Consider the following 22,726-nt stretch of genomic DNA (forward strand, 5'->3'; position numbering starts at 1 on the left):
ACTGCCCCTGCGCGTTAATAGAATTGGTGATCTACTGCTTCCCATCTAGGTCTATATTCTAAAAACTCCAATGTAAAGCTTAATCCTCTCTCCAGATCCTTAAACCCTAAAGTGACTTACTTACTGCACCTGTGCCACCCCCTGGTCGTACCCGGCACCGCTCCTGTACTCCATGATTAAGGCTCTCAGTTTTTACTGATTTTTACAGATAAATTCAGACAAAAAACAAATGGGGACATGCATGAAGATATTCAGGAGTTGCAAACGGTGCGAATCGGTAAATTCGGCCATTTGCGATTCCTAAATATCTTTTTTGGATGCATCAAACATTTTTTGGAAAATCGCTATTTTTAGCGAATTCCAAAAATGCGATTGCTTTTAAGGAATCGCAAATTTGCAATTCCTTAAAAGCAATGCATGATTGCATTTTAAATTGCAAATTCGCAATTAGGGGGTGCAAATTACCACAAGGTTGAACCTCGTGGTAATTTGCGAAAAAGTTTAAAAATGCTCAAAATTGCATTTTAAACACTGTAATGTTACAGACACACATGTCCTAAGGACATGTGTGTGTGAAACATGCACTTAAAAATGCATTTCAGGAGTGCAGGGGGGGTCATTTGGACCCCCCCAGCGCCAATGTAATGCATGAACATTTTGTGAATCGCAAATAGAAATTCGCAAAATGTCAATGTCTTCCCATTGATTCCTATGAGCCTTTTAGCCCATAGGAATCAATGGGAATTGCGAAATCGCAATTTAGAATTCGCATAATCCTTGCGATTTGGTAAAAATTGCGATTTTCACCGAATCTCAAAAATTATGCGAATAAATTAATGCATCCCATTTTGCGATTCCTTATTTGCGATTCCCTATTTTTCGCAAATAAGGAATCGCAAAATGTCCCGATGATGCATGTGGCCCAAAGTATTTCCTGTCTATATTCATATTTAAGTGTGAAAAAAGGCAGAAAAGTGCTTGTAGGCCTCTGAGTGACTCCATGCTGTTTTGCATGAATTCCAGGCCAACCACTGAGCAGATCGCATGGGGAGTTAAACAGGGTGAGATTTCCTTAAACACAGGCATATGTTAACATACATTTGTAGTATAATGATAATATGTATCTGTGGGTATAGGGTTCTGTTATATTTGGCTGCTTAATTTCCTAAAACACAGCAGGCATGAAAGTGTGAGGGCATTTTTTTCCAGTTGAATAAATGTGGAAATATATCATTTTACAACTTCATTTGTTTTCAAAATAAATATGGAAAAATACCAAAACAATGGCTAGTAAATAAATATGGATATATACAGACGGAAATCTTAAAACAATGAATACCATAATACCAGGAGCCCTAACCATGATTTAGGATTACTCCCCCTGGTCAAAGGCGGTAGGCCCATTTTAGTAAAAATGAACGGTTGTCTTTTCCCCTCAATCTGAAATTGATACATTAAGCGTTCTGAAGTCATATGGCGTTATGTAGAGCTGCATCCTAAACTGTAAATAAGCAGTTAATCTGCACAGCGCACAATAAAACAGGTTGTGTAAGCCACAGGGCACAGGTTTGAACCCATGACAGGGTAAAGATAACCATTCATCCTTCCCAGACTGGATCTTAAAAGCATTATTAAAGGGCTAGCCTGGTGATTAAGTAGTTTATGGTATGTTCTTCTTAAATAGTGAATGATTTAACATAAGATCTGTCCCAGAACCGATAGATCGGCCAGTCTTACACTTCAGTTCGAAGTAGGAAAAGATTTGCTCACCCCGTGGTCCAGAGGTGGGCTCCCTGTCCAGTAAACGTGACCATTGAATAGACAGGAGGTGTTTGCGAAGGGGGTGTGCATTTGGGGTTTCTGAAAGGTATGTTAGTAGGAAATCCCATTGCTGAGGGGAGGAAAGTTCTAGTCATGCGTCCAGATTTACTCTCAGGAACAAATTATCGCTTATTTATTTATTTATGGAATTTTTTAGTGTGCAACTAATACCCTAAGGTGTCTAGGCGCAGCAAATACTCAGGATTACAGCACCAATCAGAGCACGTTCTCATTGATTGAAAAGCCAAGTCTTCAGTGATTTGCGGAAATTAATAAGGGTGGCTTGCCATGTTCTTGACGGAGCCCAAGTCTGACCTAATAGTGTGGTCAATTCCTTCTGCCTATGCTCTGCCGAGGACAACACTAAAGGAATAACAAGAGCTATTGGCATAGCTCAACATCTACCAGACAGAAATTGCCACTTTTCAGGTGTCGAACAGAGCAATTGCTCCGTGAAACGGCCTGAAAGCCTAAATCTATGTTGATAGCCTACAAAATAAAAAGGCAGATCAGGATGACCAGGAGGACCCGCGGACGTATTGGGATGGCCCACACAAGCAAACTGAGTGAAATCGCCTGGGCCTGATCCAAGCAAGCAAAGGAGGGAGAATCAGACCCAATGCAACAATAAAAATCCCGGATTTCTAAATGGCACAACAACAAACAAATGGCAATTCATGGGCATGCCAAAAGCCGAGAGAGGAGATAACAGATCTTGCAGACAGCGCATGCGCGCTGCCTAGGCTCGACCCAAAAACAAGGAACAGCCAGGATCACACCAGGAATCAGCATTGGTCAGTCAAAGGGAGCACGAGTTGCAGAATATTATTTTATATGAATGCTTTAGCATTAGCCAAGATGTTTTGATTTTCTTACATTTATGTATATAATATAAATACTTGTGGGGGCTTTGGTCAGCCCCCTGCAGCCATTGGACAGTTGTCATTCACATTTTCTTCCACCCTCTACAGTAAGCAGCAGGGGACAATAGGTCAGCCCATTTCAGTCATTTATTAACTTCACTACACGCGATAGCCTTTGGCTCTTTCACAAAGAGCATAAACTAGTCCCCTTCCGTGCCAGGGAATACTATGGCAATGCATGCTTTTTGAGACCAAAAACATGTTTTGCTTTTAGTCCAGGTTAATTTTTTTATATTGGCAAGGGCCCAGTTGTTTCCCCGACAATGAAGCTTTATAAAAGCCACAAGCACTCACAAAGCTAAAAGGCTGGCTGCCAGCACCACAGCAGACCTATTGACTTTGCCAATGCTTGTTTCCTTAGGTTATGTATAGTTCAATTTTTTTTTCCAAACTCGTCCACTTCGAGCTAATTCCAAATTTTTTAATAAGGGACAGAGCGTTTTTTACCTTTGGGTTTACTGTGGAGTGTAGCACGCGTCTGGAATGTAGAAGGGAGTCAGGTGGTGGATTTGAGGGAGCGATTGGAGAACCCTTGGTGAAGCACACTGCGGCCAGATGTGGGTCCTTGATCCTGCAGGCACTGGGCGTCTACCGCTTCTGTACATTCCCTGATGCTACAATAAATATCTTGACCCCCCACTACATCCATCATTGTCACTGCAACTCTTATGTACCAGAGATTCAAAGGCTGGTTTTATCTATGAATGTTCTCACTTAACCCCTTCCATGCTGATGACGAACCCCAGCCGTCATGCACTACGGTGTTCGTGTGCTGATGACGGCTGGGGTTCGTCATGGCCCGCCCCTGTTCGTGTTGTTTACAGCACACCAGGGGAATCGCGGCCGCATGGAAGGGGTTAAATCTTAACAGATGTGGAACTGATGAGTTTCAGGATTGTAGAAAGTCAAACTCAAATATGCACAATGGACAAATCTGTTGTACTAGTAGAGAACGTTACAAGGTCCTTTAACTTCCGTGTTTTACGTAATGTCCACAGCTGCTTGAAAAGCATCACATCAGTGGGTATGATGTGATTAGCCTCCAAACCGCTTTCAGATCCTAGACTCCAAAAGCCAATTGAGTGTCCATCACACTCGAGGCAGAAGAGCGAATGGTACCGAAGAGGTTTTAAGGTACTATTGTATAGTTAAAGGGCCTTTCCCATAAGGCAGTCTGGAAGAAAATTCAGTGCCAAAAATTCATAAAGTCAGGGGTGTTTCTATGTTTATAGAAGGTGAAGTGAAATGAAATGAAATGAAAATTGTATTTGTATAGCGCATTCTACCCTAAGGCCTCGTAGCGCTTGCGGATTGCAGGAAGAGAGCAGAAAGATTTAAGAGAAATTGCAAAAAAGATAAGTCTTAAGGAGCTTGCGAAAGATCAAAATGTTAGGTTCGCTGCGCAGAGTAGCGGGCAGGGAGTTCCAGAGGTTGGAGGCATTCAAGGAAAAATACCGGCCACCCCATCTAGCCTGGCGAACTTCCCTGGTAGTGGCGAAAAAGGCGGAGCTAGACCGGAGGTTCCTGGGGGGCTTATAGGGTGTGATAAGAGAGTGTAAGATGGCTGGGCCGGTTTTCCACATGGCTCTGTGGACTTGACACAGGGATTTAAACTGCACTCTGGCACGGATGGGGAGCCAGTGCAGCGTCCTCAAGGCGGGTCTGGCCGATTGTCTCCGAGGGATTTGGAGCAGAAGGCGGGCTGCACTATTCTGAGCCGCCTGGAGTTTTTCGAGGGTGGACTGTGGGGCGCCCAGATACAGTGCATTCCCATAATCAAGGCGTGAATCAGAGCCTGTACCACAATCCTTCTGGCGTTGAAGGGAAGTAGGGGCAGGATTTTCCTGAGCATCCTAAGCAAGCCATAGCAAGTTGCTGCTAGCGTGGTGGCCTGATGACTGAAGCACAGGGAGCTGTCAAGCCACATGCCGAGACTCTTAATCTGCTGTTTTGGGCTGGGCATTGGGTGCAGACAGGTCGGCCATATCTGTGCTGATAGGGAGGATGGTGGTTTGCCCAGAAACATGAGCTCGGTCTTATCGCTGTTTAGCTTTAAATGGGAAAGTTTCATCCAATCGGCTGCAGCCTCTGGGCAGCTGCCGAGGGAACACAGTGAGCCCTCTGGGTGGTTCAGGGATACCACCAATTGGGTGTCGTCAGCGTAGGTTATTATTTGTATTCCGAATGGAAGAACAACCTCGGCCAGTGGTGCCATATGAACATTAAAAAGTGTGGGGCTCAGGGAGGAGCCCCGAGGAACCCCACTACCGAGCAGCCAACAGTCTGAGAAAACGTTATCTTCAAACACCTGAAAGACCCGGTCTTTAAGGAATGATTGTAGCCAGGAGAGAGCTGACTGGATAACTCCCAGACTTTCCAACCGGCTCAGCAGAATCTTGTGGTCCACAGTGTCCAAAGCGGCACTGAGGTCCAACAAGATAATAGCAGCTGAGCCACCCTGGTCCATAAGGCTTCGAGCCTCTTCAGTCACGGCCAGGAGAGCCGTTTCTGTCCCTTGACGGGGCCGGAAACCTGTCTCAGACGTATGGAGTAGGTTGTTATTTTCAAGATATTGGACTAGGACAGAGTTGATGTGTTTCTCGGTTATCTTGCTGAGCCAGGGAAGAAGGGATATGGGTCGGTAGTTAGACAGATTGGTGGAATCCAGGGTAGGTTTTTTTCAGCAGGGCCTTCACTGAGGCCCGTTTCCATTCAAGGGGGACCGTAGCCGCCGAGATGGAGGCGTTTATAGTGGTCAGGATGACAGGGCTTATTGTATTAGTGACCAAGGAGAGAAATCGGGGTGGAGCAGGATCCAATGGAGAGCCTGAGATTACTTTAGGTATAATTGCTTTCAGGGAGTCCTCATCAAATAAAGGGAACTCAGCGAGGGAGCAGCAAGAAGGGCTCCTGGTGCCAGTCTTGCCAGTGACGTCCTGGGAGAGATGGAAGGGGCGGGTAATGAGTTTAATTTTATGATGGAAGAATTCAGCGAGGCTGCTGCATCTAGGGAGGGCATCTTCCTGATTGGGGATTTTTTGAGGTATGGTGATCGAAGATTTGGCTATCCGGAAAATCTCCTTAGGGGAGTGCTCTGCAGCACAGATCTTTCCTTCATAGAAGGCGGCTTGTGTAGTTTTTATTTCTTCCTTACATTTCCTAATTGCCTCACGGTGGCTACCTTTAATTTTTTTCTGTTGTATTCAGTCTCCAGTTCCTTTCTAGCTTCCTACAATTTTGTTTAAGCTCTTTAAGTTTTATGGAAAACCATGGTGCGGGCCTGCGATTTGATCTCTTATGGGTGGTTCTTATGGGAGCTAGAGTATCTAAGGAGTTTAGAATCCAGCAGTTAAAGTTGAGATTCACTCTCTCTGGGTCTGGACTAGAAGGTGGTAGAGTGTTCTCTAGGAAGTTGGACCACTGGCCAGCAGAGAGGTTCAGCCATTTCCTTTTATGTGTCTTAGAGATGTTCAGAGGGGAAGTGCTGACTGAGGAGGGCCAGGTAAGTGGGATTAGCGAGTGGTCGGTCCAAGGGAGGGGTACCGGGGGATTACTCTGGAGAAGCCGGAAATTGCTAAACCCGGCGTCCAGAAGATGACCTTTAATATGAGTATGAGCGGTACCCTGCAGGGTAATTTGTAGGGCTGATCAATTAGATATGAGTTCATTGGCCAGGTTATCAGCTGGATCATCGAAGTGAATGTTAAAATCACCTAAAATCGTGTAGTTGGAAGGGGAGAGGGCTAAATTGGCGACGATGGTTGGGAGCGCGTTCATAAATTGGCCCGGAGGGCCTGGAGGTCGGTAGAGCAGAAAGCCATAGAACGTATTAGTAGGCGTGAATTTTAAGGAAACATTCATGTTTTCACAGTTCGGAAGGTCCTCTGTAGAGAATCGGCATTGAAACTGGTCCTTGGAGATTATGGCTAATCCTCCTCCTCTACCAGTTTTGCGCTCCGCTCTTAGGATTAGGTAACCTGGGGGTAGAACTTGAATGACAATTGGGTCTGATTCGGTCTGGAGCCAAGTCTCAGTAAGGAACAAGGCATCTGGGTCGAGGTCTTCTAATAGGAGTTGAAGTTCCGTTGAATGTTTAGCCATCAAGCGGCAATTTAGTAGATAGATTTTCAGGGGTGGGTCAGGGGGCTGGGCAGTTACCCTTTCTGTGTGGAATTTGAAATGGCATTGGGAACACCCGGTTGATCCAGATGCGACGTCTATAGAGTGCCTACATTTTAGATCTGTGGGGCCGGTCGGGCTCTGTAGGGTCAAGGCACTATAAATGAGGGTATCTTTCAGCAGTTTACCAGGGGTTGTGGTTGTGGGTCCGGTCGGGCGCGGACGGGCGCAGACGGGCTTCCCTTAGGAACACCCGCTGCACGTCCGTATAGAAGGTAACATTTTATACTTGCGAGGGCGTGAGGGCAGGGCAGCTAGACCGCTAACCCCAAACCTCTCTCAAAATGGCGGCCACAGATCGTCCGTTCCATACCAACGCCAGCACCTCCTCGGCCATGCGTGGGGGAGCGTGATAGTGCAAAGAGCTAAGAATGAGGCAAGTCAATTTTAAAAATAGCGTAAAACTGAGACAATTTAAAAATTGATCAAACTAAATATTTAGCTCTTCCCATCTTTCCGCCTCAGGAAGTGACCTTCGAGTTGAAGACGTCACATGGTTTTGGGGTCACAGAACCCAATGAGTCACCTGAATGGACAGTTCCACTACTACTGGTGGTGAGATGTGCAAAATGTCAAGGAGTGAAAACATGTGGACCTCAGATCTACATAGTGGTATCTTAATGGAAACGTTGCCCCTTCCAAACACAAACGAGTGTTTATCTAAAACGATGGGGATAAATCGGTCCTCTACGATAGACCGGTCTGTGGCATATCACACGGTGCTCTTACATACCAAGTGCAGGAAGCAGAACGCATACATAACACCAACGGGGTGGGACCAGTTGACACGTGCTGGTTTGGCTTGGCATCGGTGGGGTCTGTATTTTTAAGGACTAATGTACGAACTGTTGAGGAACTGAACCGAGCCGTCCGTGAAGTAGTGTGGCTCACTGGTTAGAGGCGGCAGACCCGAGAGCAGAGGACGGCCCGGGACCAGGGTTCGATTCCCGGCGCGGCAGGTTTCTGGACCAGGGTCAGCGGACTCGATAATTCTCTCGCCTCGGTGCCCACTCTGATCAGCGATCACACTCGGCAACTCTGGGCATTAGCTTGCCTCATCTTCACTAACGGCCCCACCAGACCGCCGGGGATGCCTGGTCTCACCCTGGAGATACCCATTAAGGGACCATCTCTCAGGGAAGCCAGGAAGGGTTTCGCAGCGGTCGAAGCGCCTTGGGACCCGACGGGTAAGTAGTGCGCTATATAAATGCCTATACATTTACATTCCAAGACCTCATTCTAGGTCTGGTAAGAAATTGAGAAGCTCCTGATCATCGCCTCATGGGAGCGCAAAAGATTCTAGATTAAAAGAGGTGACAGAAGTGTATAGGAAATGTAAGGTTGCGCTTCAGTGTGAAGAACCTTGGATGTGAAGTGGGTGGCGAGGGGATAAGACCTAAGCGTAGCCTACTTGAAGCAATTAGAGATGCAACACCACCAAAGAACAATGATACCTTAAATCCTTTTTAGGATTAGCAGAATTTTATGCTAAGTGTAGTAATTTCTAAAAAAAAGTTACAAAAACTTCGAGGGAAGCGACGGAAACAAAGCCTAAATGTAATTAATCAAAGGAATTTGAAAACATAAAAAGTGATATTTGCAGTTCTCCTTCCACTGCAAGGGAGTGACCCATGTGCAAGAAGCGTTATCACCACTGATGCTAGGAGTTAGGGTGTAGTAGCGGTCTTAACACAAAGTTATGCAAATGGGATAGCGGTGGTAAAGGTTTCATCTTGCGGTTCATAGCCTCCGGCTAAAGAACGATACTCTGTCATTGAACTGGAGACTTGGGCTTTCATCCGAGGAATGGAACTTTTTCACCAATTTGTGTAAGGAACATTAAGAAGAGAACACAAGCCCCTCACCATGTTCGCACAACTTACTAGTGGGTTAAGTGATCACGCGTGTATCAAAACATTGTCCATGAAACTACGTGGTACGAAGTGTTCCAGGGGTGAAAAAGTGGAGGATTGTTTGAATATTACTTGTACTTTTGAAGGAGAGTAAGCAGGCTGACTGGGAGAACTGTGTGATTGGATGGTTAGAAGGAGAGAACAAAAAAGCTATTTCTACTGAAGAATGGAGAGAGCGCTAAAGGAGGGATATAGCTCTCAACGAAGCTGGGAATTATGGGGTCGATTATGATTGAGTGATTCCGCATCCTCCGGGCCGGTGGAGGCCACCGCCGGTCCGGAGGATGCGGAATCACCGCTGCGGACCCTCAAAACACCCACCGCCAGATTATGATGGCGGTGGGATCAGTGGCGGATGGCAGGTCCGTCGGCCGCTGATCTGCGGGGTGTTGGACGCAATTTGGTGGCGGTATCTGCAAGACACCGCCAGCCAAATTAGGATAGGTTTGGAAACATGCTTTTCCGCAGCGGATTTAACATGTGGAAAAGCATGTGGAAAATAGCTTCTGGGGGGCCCTTGCGGGCCTCCAGGGTGTCGGGGGTGCACATGAGGGGTACCTATGGTACCCCCCGGAATTTGCATGCACAAAGCAGTAGGCACCACGTGGTGCCTACCGCTTTGTGCATGCAAATGCAAAACATGCATTTTTAACCTTGCGGCGGGTGCTGCTTCAAGCAGCACCAGCCGCAAGGTTAGAGATACGGGATGTGACCGCCAGGGTGGCGGTCACATCCTAATTGGTATGGAGGGACCGCCGCTGCTCCTGCGGAAGGTCCCTCCACCTTGGGAGTGGCGGGCGAACGCAAATCCGTCCGCCATCCTAATGAGCCCTGTTGGAAATGGGATCCCCGGCTGGCCAGGGCTTTCGCCACAGTCAGTCAGAGACCACCACTCCCAAGTCAGGGCAAGGGAGTTACACGCCAAGATAACCCCTACTCGCCCTCTAGGTAACGTGGCGCGAGCAGCAAGGCTAAACTTGGAGGCGATGTAAGTTAAGTATCTGCGCACGCACCCCAGCAACAACAACCAAAGGCCCACCACAAAGAAAAACTCCACACAAGGTTATATAAAAATAGCCTTTGTATTATAATAAATATACATCAGATAAAACACACATCTTGTTACACTGTGCCAACAGGCACGGGCGGAATTTACAAGGGATATTTGTACAGGACAGGGCCACTTGGACCACTGTCAAGGGTATCAGCACTTTTAGAAGAAATACTTTCAGAAATAGCACTTTAGAAAGTAAAATCAGTGTAGCACACAATATAAACATAGAGCACACAACCAGTAATCACTGGTAACAGGACCTCACTAGCACCACCTGTACTAGGGAGAAAACAACCACCTACACATCACAATACCTGTAGGGGTGTAAAAACAAAACACATGATGCATTAACATTCAGAGGTGTAGCAATAACATTGCGCAAAACTTAAATCAGTCACCACCTGTGACAGTCCCTGTGTCCCAATGTCAGGGCCTAAACGTAGCAGTTGCCCACAAAGTGCTGGGCAACTGGTGCAGGGAAAGTTAGGGCAAAGTTGGAGCCTCTCTGGGCTCAAGACCACCACTGTGGCACTGCGGAGCCTCACTGGACTCTCAAAGCGAATGACCCTCTCAGAGCCTCTCTGGGCTCACAAAGCAATCTGCCACCTCGAGCCTATCAGGGCTCAAAACCAAAAAGGTGCAGCCTCACTGGGCTGTGGGGGTCCCTCACGGGGGACCTAGAGCCAAGGGGGGGGGGGGGCCACGAGCCTCTAGGGGCTCGGTGGCAACTGCGGGGTCTGGGAGTCCCTCACGGGGGACTCAGGACACAAGAAAATGCCCCCAGAGCCTCTTGGGCTCACAGAACACAGAACGGGCTCCTCTCAGTGTAGCGGCCCTCCCTCAATGGGGCCGCTCGCAGGACACACCGAACCCGCCCTCGCACTCACCGGCTGATCAGTTGGGCCGCGGGCGGGGCTCCTCTCCTCTCGTCCCGGGGCTCCAGGCACGACGCGGCAGGCTCTGCTCCTCGAGAGCTCCCGCTCCTCGGGGCTCTCTGGACACTTCTCCCTGGGCTCTCCCTCACTTTGGGAGCCTGGGGAGGAAACGGGAAGACGCCGACTTCTCTCTTCACCGGAGCGCGGGGTAGCCTCCCGTCCGCTTCCGGTTGCCTCTCTGTCTTGCCCCCGGCCTGCCTGACTTCCGGGTCGCGGCAGCGGGGCGGGACTTCCGGTCGGCCTCTCCGGGGCCGCGCTGTGATTGGTCGGCCGCCTCACCACTTCCGGGTCGCCGCGGGCAGCGCGGCGGCTCGCTTTTAGGCAGGCAGGCGGGCTCCCATCCGAGGAGTGGCTTCCTCGTGGCAATAAATCACGGACCTGGGCACAATGAAAGCGGCAATGAGCGGGGTGGCACCTGCGGCGCCAACTCGCCAAACGGGGCAGTCAGATGCCGGGTGGGCACCGGCTGTGCACACCCAGCGCTAGCAGCGCTAGTAACGAAGGGCAGGCGCTCCCAAGCGCGTCCAGGACAGAATACAGCGCTCACAGCGCTATGGCAAAAATCCAGCGCTTTTAAGCGCTAGGCAGGCGATTTCAGCGCTCCCAGCGCTGAAGGGCAGAGAGCAGCGCTCTCAGGCTGTAGGCAAGGAATCCTCAGTGCTCCCCAGCACTGGAGGACAGGACAAGGCTCCAGCAGGGGCTGGAGGCAGGCAGGGGGGCAAGGCTGGGCCAGAGCCAGCACACTGGGTCTCCAGGCAGGGAGACACCCCAAGTGGCGGTCCTCCTGGCCCCAGCAGCAGCAGCAGCCCCCTCTGGCAGGATCCAAAAGCAGAACATCTTCAGTGGGGACACAGCCCCTTTTTATACAGTAAATCCTTTGTCTAAGGGTGCAGGGTGGGGGAGAAACCAGTCGCAGCTGGTTCTGGAGCACTCTTGATGGCCCAACCACCCATTTCTTTCACTGGGGAGGCTAGGGTCGTTAGACACACCACAGGGGGGCGGAGCCAGCATTGTGTGGGGAAAACCCAGCCCATCCAGGACACAGGTACACTCCTCCCACACATCACTCATGCTAATCTCCCACTCACCACCGGGCAGACCCATCCAGACTTCCTGGAGCCTGGCATGCCAGCCAGCTCCAGCCAATCACGCTCCAGCACCCTCACTGCACACATATCTCAATGTCCAGAAGTAGCACTTCCCTTCTAGACACATACATGCCGCAGACACCATCTTGCAGCATTCACTCTCACAAGTTTAAGCATACTAAACTCGAGCCTGCACTCCCCACGCATCAGGAACTACCAGGGACACACACATTCCCCATGCATTCCTATGGGAGGGCAGGCCAGCCATACTACACGCACGCACTTTCACTCTGGGACTCAGGGAAAAGTGCGCAGAGACCCAAAAATCACTGACACAGGGTCACACATAAGGCAAAAAGTCTAGGGGTGAACCTGCCCTGCGGGCCAAGTCCAACACAACCCCCTTCCAGCCAAAACGCAGGGGAGAACAATCACCACCGTGATGGACTTCCCTGCTTGGGGCGATAGAACACGGACGCAGGCCCGCCACTGCCGGGACACCCTCCTGTTCTATGCCACGGTGAACCCCTAGGGTTCCTTCTAAAGCTACTGTAAGGACCAACTGGGCTACCCCACTGGTACTCCTCAGCTGTCCGCGGCCAGGACCAGGCCCTGGGCCACCCAGGTGCCACCGGTCCTTGCCAATTCGCAGAGCGGGGGGTAGTAACCCCTGGCACATAGTATCCATTCTCCACTCTCCCTGTCTGCAAGACAGGACTAGACTGCCACTGGTTCACCAGCCTTTGGTCTACAACCTCAGGCGGACCAGGAGTCTCAGGGAAGGCTCTCCTCCCCTTACCTCTTCTTTTAGGGTTCCTCCTTCCCGTGCGAGGGGGACACCTAGAACGCCATTCCAACCTAGCGTTTAACCCCTCAGGTTGCACCGGGGTCAGAGGTGGGCTTTCCTACCCTCTGCACCCCCTTCCAGAGGTCTGCCCTCTCCCAACTGGAGAAGTTCCTCTGGAAGAACCGGTCAGGACACTGGTTACAGTCGTCCTACCCTTCAGGTCAGGCAGAACCTGAACCTGGCCTCCCAACCTCCGGTCTAAAACCTTTGGTGGAATAATTGCCTGGCACTCCAGGACTTCTGGGGACTCACACGCAATCCCCCTGAGGCTGACACATGACCCATGTGTCGTGTGACTGTCTGTCTGGCGCAGATCCCCCGCCTCCTGTCCACCTGACAGTGCGCAAAGATCCCCCAGACCAGAAGTGGCGCCACCCGGGTCCCCCCAAGAAGATCTAGCCCAACTGGCTAGTCCCTGGTCCACTGGTGCATCCACTGAGAAACTCATCCCCCAATCACTCCTCACTTCGGACTTCTGTGCACTCCCTCCTGGAGTAGCACTGCCGGACACTGGAACCCCTGGAGCTCTAGTTACAGACGCTCCAGGTTCCCTAGACACCAGGAGATCCTCCTCAAGTGTACTAACAGGACAGCCTAGGTCCCCAACCTGGTGTTCCCTCAAGAAACCACCCAAGTTCTGAGACAGGGCTTCGGGCCTCTGGGGGCTCTCAGCCACCCACTGACTCCTGCTCCACTGAGCCAGGTAGTCAGCCCCTCCACCCTTCTCACTATACTGGGACCTAGCTGGGCTACACTGAGCCTCTTCCACCACGCTGGGCTGGAAGCTCCCTGTACCACTACTGTTGGACTCACTCTCTAATGACTGTACAGAACCTCTCGCACTCTCCCAGCGGTCTGCTTCCTCTGCAAGCTCGTGTGGTTCAGACAATCCACACCCTACTAGGTGTTGGCGCAATCCTGGATAAACAACACTGAGCAACTGCTCTCTGAGAAACATATCAAACAATATGTCCCAATCACATTTCGTGGGCTCCCGTACCCAATCACACAGGGCTCCACAACAGTCATCCTCAAAGTCTACCCAAGACTGGTGAGACGGTTTCCTAAGGTTCCTAAACCTCAACCTATTCTCCTCCTCTGGGGAAAAAGGAACCATACTCTGGGAACTGGGAATTTCTAGACTGAGATTCAAATAGCTGCCACCACTGGACTCAACCCTCCCTGGGGGATCCAGAAAATTATGACTGCGGTCAGGGGATAACCTACACTCTAGGGCTATCTTCTCCCTGGCCAAGGCCCTCTCAGCCTCTGCAGTCCGCTCATTCACACCCAGCTGCGCCATCTCTCTGGCATGCTCTAACCTGAGCTTCTCCATGGCCAGCTGGTGCTCCCTCTCTTCTCTCCTATCCACCCACTCCTCTGGGGACAGGGAAAGGGATGGGGTGCTACATCAGACACTGGACCCAGCAAAGGACTCCCTATCTGTGGGGTCCTCACTATCTGCTGGCGTCCCTGTGCTGTCATCTTCTCCCTCCTCTTCTGAATCTTCAGGGCTCCCCACAGACCCACCACCCTCATGGTGTGAGACCCGGGCCCTTTCCTCACTGCGCGCAAGATCCCACTGACCCTTTTGCCATAGGATCAGGCTGCTCCTAAGTTCGGACTGAGTGTCTGACTCATCCACCCCTATGCCTCTCTCTTCACAGAACCTTACCAACTCTCCCATACTGTATCCAAACAGATCACAGAAATCAAAAGCAGGCTCCATTCTGGCGGACGTTCTAGTGAAAAGATTACACAGGGAACCTAGGGGTCTGAGCTTACACAGGAGTACACAATTCACAAAGGTTCAGCAAGTTCCCTCTCCCAGAGAACTCACACTCACTTGCCTAGTGCCACACACCATTCATTCACACACAACCCCCCCCTCGGACTGGTAAGGCAGTTTCTACCACCCCTGATTCCTCAACCTGACCACACGTGACACAGGTACCAAACTCTGGGCGCGGGGCAGGGGAACAAATGTACTGGACACAATTGCACAATGATACCTTTTGGAGAAGAAAATAATGGAACTTTACCAAAAACAATAATCCCCTAAAATGTGGTCATCTAAAATGCAGAGCTTTGTAGTGTGGCCTGTCGCCACTGTGGTACAGCGCAAACACAAATCCTTATCCCACCGCTGCCACCAATGTTGGAAATGGGATCCCCGGCTGGCCAGGGCTTTCGCCAAAGTCAGTCAGAGACCACCACTCCCAAGTCAGGGCAAGGGAGTTACACGCCAAGATAACCCCTACTCGCCCTCTAGGTAACGTGGCGCGAGCAGCAAGGCTAAACTTGGAGGCGATGTAAGTTAAGTATCTGCGCACGCACCCCAGCAACAACAACCAAAGGCCCACCACAAAGAAAAACTCCACACAAGGTTATATAAAAATAGCCTTTGTATTATAATAAATATACATCAGATAAAACACACATCTTGTTACACTGTGCCAACAGGCACGGGCGGAATTTACAAGGGATATTTGTACAGGACAGGGCCACTTGGACAACTGTCAAGGGTATCAGCACTTTTAGAAGCAATACTTTCAGAAATAGCACTTTAGAAAGTAAAATCAGTGTAGCACACAATATAAACATAGAGCACACAACCAGTAATCACTGGTAACAGGACCTCACTAGCACCACCTGTATTAGGGAGAAAACAACCACCTACACATCACAATACCTGTAGGGGTGTAAAAACAAAACACATGATGCATTAACATTCAGAGGTGTAGCAATAACATTGCGCAAAACTTAAATCAGTCACCACCTGTGACAGTCCCTGTGTCCCAATGTCAGGGCCTAAACGTAGCAGTTGCCCACAAAGTGCTGGGCAAATGGTGCAGGGAAAGTTAGGGCAAAGTTGGAGCCTCTCTGGGCTCAAGACCACCACTGTGGCACTGCGGAGCCTCACTGGACTCTCAAAGCGAATGACCCTCTCAGAGCCTCTCTGGGCTCACAAAGCAATCTGCCACCTCGAGCCTCTCAGGGCTCAAAACCAAAAAGGTGCAGCCTCACTGGGCTGTGGGGGTCCCTCACGGGGGACCTAGAGCCAAGGGGGGGGGGGGCCACGAGCCTCTCGGGGCTCGGTGGCAACTGCGGGGTCTGGGAGTCCCTCACGGGGGACTCAGGACACAAGAAAATGCCCCCAGAGCCTCTCGGGCTCACAGAACACAGAACGGGCTCCTCTCAGTGGAGCGGCCCTCCCTCAATGGGGCCGCTCGCAGGACACACCGAACCCGCCCTCGCACTCACCGGCTGATCAGCTGGGCCGCGGGCGGGGCTCCTCTCCTCTCCTCTCGTCCCGGGGCTCCAGGCACGACGCGGCAGGCTCTGCTCCTCGAGAGCTCCCGCTCCTCGGGGCTCTCTGGACACTTCTCCCTGGGCTCTCCCTCACTTTGGGAGCCTGGGGAGGAAACGGGAAGACGCCGACTTCTCTCTTCACCGGAGCGCGGGGTAGCCTCCCGTCCGCTTCCGGTTGCCTCTCTGTCTTGCCCCCAGCCTGCCTGACTTCCGGGTCGCGGCAGCGGTGCGGGACTTCCGGTCGGCCTCTCCGGGGCCGCGCTGTGATTGGTCGGCCACCTCACCACTTCCGGGTCGCCGCGGGCAGCGCGGCGGCTCGCTTTTAGGCAGGCAGGCGGGCTCCCATCCGAGGAGTGGCTTCCTCGTGGCAATAAATCACGGACCTGGGCACAATGAAAGCGGCAATGAGCGGGGTGGCACCCGCGCCGCCAACTCGCCACACGGGGCAGTCAGATGCCGGGTGGGCACCGGCTGTGCACACCCAGCGCTAGCAGCGCTAGTAACGAAGGGCAGGCGCTCCCAAGCGCCTCCAGGACAGAATACAGTGCTCACAGCGCTATGGCCAAAATCCAGCGCTTTCAAGCGCTAGGCAGGCGATTTCAGCGCTCCCAGCGCTGAAGGGCAGAGAGCAGCGCTCTCAGGCTGTAGGCAAGGAATCCTCAGTGCTCCCCAGCACTGGAGGACAGGACAAGGCTCCAGCAGGGGCTGGAGGCAGGCAGGGGGGCAAGGCTGGGCCAGAGCCAGCACACTGGGTCTCCAGGCAGGGAGACACCCCAAGTGGCGGTCCTCCTGGCCCCAGCAGCAGCAATAGCCCCCTCTGGCAGGATCCAAAAGCAGAACATCTTCAGTGGGGACACAGCCCCTTTTTATACAGTAAATCCTTTGTCTAAGGGTGCAGGGTGGGGGAGAAACCAGTCGCAGCTGGTTCTGGAGCACTCTTGATGGCCCAACCACCCATTTCTTTCACTGGGGAGGCTAGGGTCGTTAGACACACCACGGGGGGCGGAGCCAGCATTGTGTGGGGAAAACCCAGCCCATCCAGGACACAGGTACACTCCTCCCACACATCACTCATGCTAATCTCCCACTCACCACCGGGCAGACCCATCCAGACTTCCTGGAGCCTGGCATGCCAGCCAGCTCCAGCCAATCACGCTCCAGCACCCTCACTGCACACATATCTCAATGTCCAGAAGTAGCACTTCCCTTCTAGACACATACATGCCGCAGACACCATCTTGCAGCATTCACTCTCACGAGTTTAAGCATACTAAACTCGAGCCTGCACTCCCCACGCATCAGGAACTACCAGGGACACACACATTCCCCATGCATTCCTATGGGAGGGCAGGCCAGCCATACTACACGCACGCACTTTCACTCTGGGACTCAGGGGAAAGTGCGCAGAGACCCAAAAATCACTGACACAGGGTCACACATAAGGCAAAAAGTCTAGGGGTGAACCTGCCCTGCGGGCCAAGTCCAACAAGCCCCTAAGTGCGGACAGGTTGGCCAAGTAAGAGAAATGTAATGACGGGATTGATGGTGTTTTGGGAAGTCAGATATGAACTCACTAAAGAATAAAAAAAAAGAATTCCTTTTGAGGAAGGGTTCGACAACACCTTTAGAAATTGGAGTGGGAACTTTATGAGAGAAGCCAGGAAGGGTTTCGCAGCGGTCGAAGCGCCTTGGGACCCTCCGGGTAAGTAGTGCGCTATATAAATGCCTATACATTTACATTTTACATTTATACGATACTACCATGAGGAGCATTTGGGCATGATGAAATTAACAGAAAGCTCAAGGATTCTCGCTGGTGGCCACGGATCGGTTCTGAAATGAAGCGGTGGATCACTACTTGTGTAGAACGCGAGTCATCGTAAAAGACACCGATCACTTTGAAATCACCTCTGTGCCCCATGGTATGCCCCTGCATGCCATCCGAAGTGCCAGCTACAGATGTTATTGGACCTATGCAGTGGTATTAGGTACATAATTGAACGTGTGCATTAGTTTTCAAAATGATCCGAGTGAGAAGGCGTAGAGGACATGCTATGAAGGGAATGTAAGGTGGCTGGAGGGAGAGTGTGAGGATTGAGTGGGTGCACAACGAACGGAGAGGTGGCCCTAAGGGTGGGGCTGAACAATGTAACAAAGATGACACATTAAGAGGGAGCAATGGAGGGAAGAGGTGACCGTAACCTCTTCAACATCTACATGGCACCACTTGCCCACATCATCAGATCCCACGGAATCAACATTGCAGCCTAGGCAGATGACACCCAGCATATCCTCCGACCTCTCCCTCACAGACAACCAAACCCCCAAAACCAACTTCAATACCTGCATGTCTAACGTAGCAAACTGGATGAAACAGAACTGCTCCAAGCTCAGCACCGATAAAACTGAAGTCTTGATCTTCAGCAACAAGAGCTCTCCATGGGACGACTCCTGGTGGCCAACAGAGTAGAGGCCCACGCCCACACACACACCAAAAACCTTTGGCCATTGAGAGTCTCATCCACGATAATGCCAACAAGTGAACACCGTCACTTCCGCCTGCTTCTTCATCCAACGCATGGTTTGCAGGATATTCCACTGCTCCTCACCAACGCTCAGTCACCCAGGCCCTCATCAACAGGAAACTAGACTACGGCAACGCACTCTACGTCGGCATCAGAAATCAACTCTTATAAAGACTACGGACCACCTAGAACGAGGCTGCCAATTTCATCCTCAACATCCCCCCCAGTGCACATATCACTCCCCACTTCAGAGAGCTAAACCAGCTACAGCCCAGAAGTGATGCCACAATATCACACCTGGGTACCTCAAGCACTGCCCAACTTCCACCAACCCACCAGGTACCTGCACTCTGGTTCACGCCACCTCCCGCAAATACCCTGCATCTGCAGAAGCAAGTCTGGAGGACGCTCCTTTTCCTACATTGCTGCCAAATCCTAGAACGACCTTCGGCACCACATCAGGAATACCAGCCCTCCTCGAATTCACTAAGAGACGGACGACCTGGCTATTCAAGCAGGAGCCCAATCGGCCACTCATCTACTCCAGCGCCTGGACACCTCTCGGGTGACAAGCATGCTCTACAAATCCTCATAACATAACCCAGGAAGTGGTTAGTAATGGAGGAGGAGAGGTGACCCTCTGGTGGGTGACTAATAAAGACTCCTATGTCAGGGGCGGCCTTAGGCATGTGCAAGCTGTGCACCTGCACAGGGCCACCAAACCCCAGGGGGCACCACGCCAATATATATCCTTAATATAATAATCCTCTGAGGATGGATACATATATGTGTGGCGGCCCCTGGCAGGGATTTGTCAGCCTCCGGCTCTGTTCCACTTCCAAACACCCTGACCCCCCCCCCCTCTTCACTGGCCTCCGCGCTCTGCCTCGCCCGGACCCCCTCTTCTGGGGCCCCCTACCTATGCTCCCTGCCCAGGGCCACCATGAGCCTAGAGCCGCCCCTGCCTATGTTCTCCTACGGTGGTCCGTGGATAACGGAGAGTTGAAGGCGATTTAAATGTGCTTTTATGGTGGAAAGTCAACAACGATCCACTGGTGAATGACAGAGACGCAACGATGGTGAATAACTGAGCTGCAGAGATGACATCATTTGACACGGACACGAAAGAGATTTAAATGATATGTTTAACAAAGCGCACAGAGCGAAAGGCGCAAACAGCCTCTGGCAAAGCTCATAATATCACTGGAGTAATAAAAGGGCCTCTGTGACAAGAGCAGTAACCCACTGAGCTGTGCACATCAAATACTGTTCTGTGGTCTGTATTGTACACGCTCTTAGCAGCAGGGATATCAACCCTCCGTACTACCTTACGGGAGTCAAAGCTGCCAGGAGACAAAACTCTGCCCTCTCTCCAGCAGGAACATTAATCAGGAGTTATCTTGACACTTTTCTTGTTGCCTGGAAACTGTTGAATCCACAGGAACTCTGCGGCGCTTTGAAACTTGCTGCAGTGCTACAAAACCACACCCAGTCAGGAGCTCTCGGCGCTCCTGTTACTGAGGGTGGAAGTGTGTGGGGGGCTCCGTGCACTCTGCAGGGGAGAGGGGGGCTCGAGTTTGCTTACGCCTCTCCTGCCCGGTAGGGCCAGTCAGGCCCTGGGCTGCGGTGAAGGGTGCCCGGGCAGAAATGATGGAATGGTCCGGGCAGAGCATCGAGTGGGGGGGAAGGGCGGGGGGGGGGGGGGGTCATCTCGGTGGAGGGGCGGAAAAGTGGAGGCCATTCGCGGTTGTAAGGCGACGGTGTCCCTCAAAGAGATGTAAAAATGGAGAAGGAGGGGGGAGATTATCTATAAATGATCTCAATTCCATATTCCTGTATTTATGTGCAGATGTGGACTTTAGCACAGCTGCGGATTGGTGAATGACAAGTGAGGCCCCCGCCGGAAAGGCAGGAGGGGGCGAGCATCAGAGACATGGGTGCCCCAGTGGAAGTGGTCGCAGAGCCGCACAAGGATTTAAAAGAAATGCGGAACCCACGTCGGGTCGGCAGTACCACTCGTCGCGCTGCGGCAGCAGCTCCACGGAGAGTGGTCCATGCAGCATCCGAGACTCATCACAGCGCTGCTCACGGCCGTTTCCATGGAAACCAGGATGAGAGCATGAAAGGGCGGCTCGCCCTGGGACTCGCAAGGTTTGGGCGAGGAATCCGTGGGTGGGAGGCTGACACAGAACCGGGGGCTTCCCTCCAGGGACGGAAGCACACACTATGCGGAGGTTCCCGAACTCGCTTGTGGGAGAAGTTTGTTGCAAGAATAAAAGTTGTCATACTGCATCACAGCTTCTTTTAAAGAGGATGTTGTCTAGATTTGTGTATTGTGGTGCAAAAATCTTCACAAGTTCGAAAACCCAGGTGCTGATTGACAAATAAGGCCGGATTTAGCAGTCGTGTGTACCAGTCCGACCCGAAACAGGCACGGATGCCCAAACACGACAACAGACAGTTACGAAATTCCCTCTGTGCGCTTCGAAGGTAAATGGGCAATGCAGGCGTCACCAGGGCTTTAAGTGGCATTAAAAAACTGAGGGGTCTCTCATAGGGGTGTGGCCGATGTAATTAGGGGGTGCCTTGAAAAGTAAGCAAAGAATTTGTGCTTAGCATAGTGTTCCACTTGACTGATAATTCGCTGCTTCTGTCATTGCACCCAGATCTATACTACAGGTAACATTACACCCAGAACAAGCCAGGGCTATTGGCTTTGCCAATGGTTGTTGGACATTACACCCACAACAAGCCAGGGCTATTGGTTTTGCCAATGGTTGTTGGTTGCATAAGATAAATAAGCAACAACTATGGCTTCTTTTTATAGAACATTGAAAATGCTTTAGTTCTGGAATGATGAGGCTGTAAAGGAACTATAACTAGTCTCTTTGAAGTTACTTCAAATTTATTTATTTATTTATTGAGTTTTATATAGCGCTGGCTAGACCCGGAGGTATCAGAGCGCTTTACATGAGGAAGAACATGGTTACAAAGTTAGGGAGTGAAGGGTGGCACTGCTGCAGAGCGAAGATTTTTCACCGAGGGTGGGGAAAAATGAAAAGCCCGATAAAGACCCGTCTCAGCACCTGCTTTATAGAACTGCTGGTGCTGAGCACCGGCAGGACCCGGCCCACTTAAAGCCCCGGGCGTCTCAGGTTCCTCTTATGTTGCCTTATTGTATTGTACTCATACTGTTTCTTCATGTCAACGTTAATTTCTTTTTGTACCGCGCTCTGATACCCATCTGGATCTTGTTCGCGCTTTATAAAACTTTTCAGATAAAAAATGAAAAAACCTTTCCTGTAAGATGAGGCAATTATGTTCAGTGAGAATCATCCCGACCTCCTCAGACTTTGTGAGTTGTAACAGTGAGCGCATCACATAAGATTACATTAGTGGTACAGTGCTTAATTTGTAAAAGAAATAAGTGCCTGGGCTCTCGGCAAGGGGTCGCTGCATCTTGCGTTGCACACCGCCTCTGCCAATGACATGAACAACCAACTACTTGCCATCGCGCTTCTACAAGTGAGACAATTCGGGCTATTCCAGGCCCCCAAAGCTATAAGAATGACTTAGGCAGCAGGTATTAGCATGTATATTAAATGAATAATTGACTGGTGTGGTCATCTTTAAATTAGCCAGGCAGCACCACCTTGTGGCAGACTGTCACAAGCGCCTGTGGTGACAATTAAGTGCTGGTGCCTAGCACTGGAACCCACGGGCTCAAACTAAGCTCCGGTTGGCCAACATATACAAGACGATCGGCAATGATCACCTCGCTACATCAGGCTTGGTTACCGACGGTAACGTAAAAAGGCTTTGTCAATCAAGGTCTTCAAGGCTGTACGATTTAGCACTCAAATATCAACTTTAAACATATTTTGGAATTTAAACAATTTTTCTCCAAACATCCGTTTAGAAGTTCTGAAGATACACATTTTAGTCCCCAATATAAGTGTTTCAATTTTTGCAGACTTTTATTATTCACCAAGCAAAAACTTCTAATTTACTACGTCGGGCTGCACACAAGGAAGCTACTTACAGGTAGCTGGAGAGCTACCAGTAGCTCACGAGCTACTAGTTGGAGAAGCAACTCAAAAAACAAAAAAGCTGCATATTGGTCGATCGG

The 22,726-nt window shown here is 50.8% G+C and overlaps 1 protein-coding gene across 4 annotated transcripts in view; it reads right to left on the reverse strand.

Moving 5' to 3' along the window:
* Positions 1-22,726, reverse strand: part of LOC147693097 (sodium- and chloride-dependent creatine transporter 1-like) — a 364,792-nt gene that overhangs the window by 195,436 nt on the left and 146,630 nt on the right. The gene's annotated exons all lie outside the window — the stretch shown is intronic.

Source organism: Lissotriton vulgaris, chromosome 9 (assembly GCF_964263255.1).
Source record: "Lissotriton vulgaris chromosome 9, aLisVul1.2, whole genome shotgun sequence".
Classification (NCBI taxonomy): Eukaryota; Metazoa; Chordata; class Amphibia; order Caudata; family Salamandridae; genus Lissotriton; species Lissotriton vulgaris.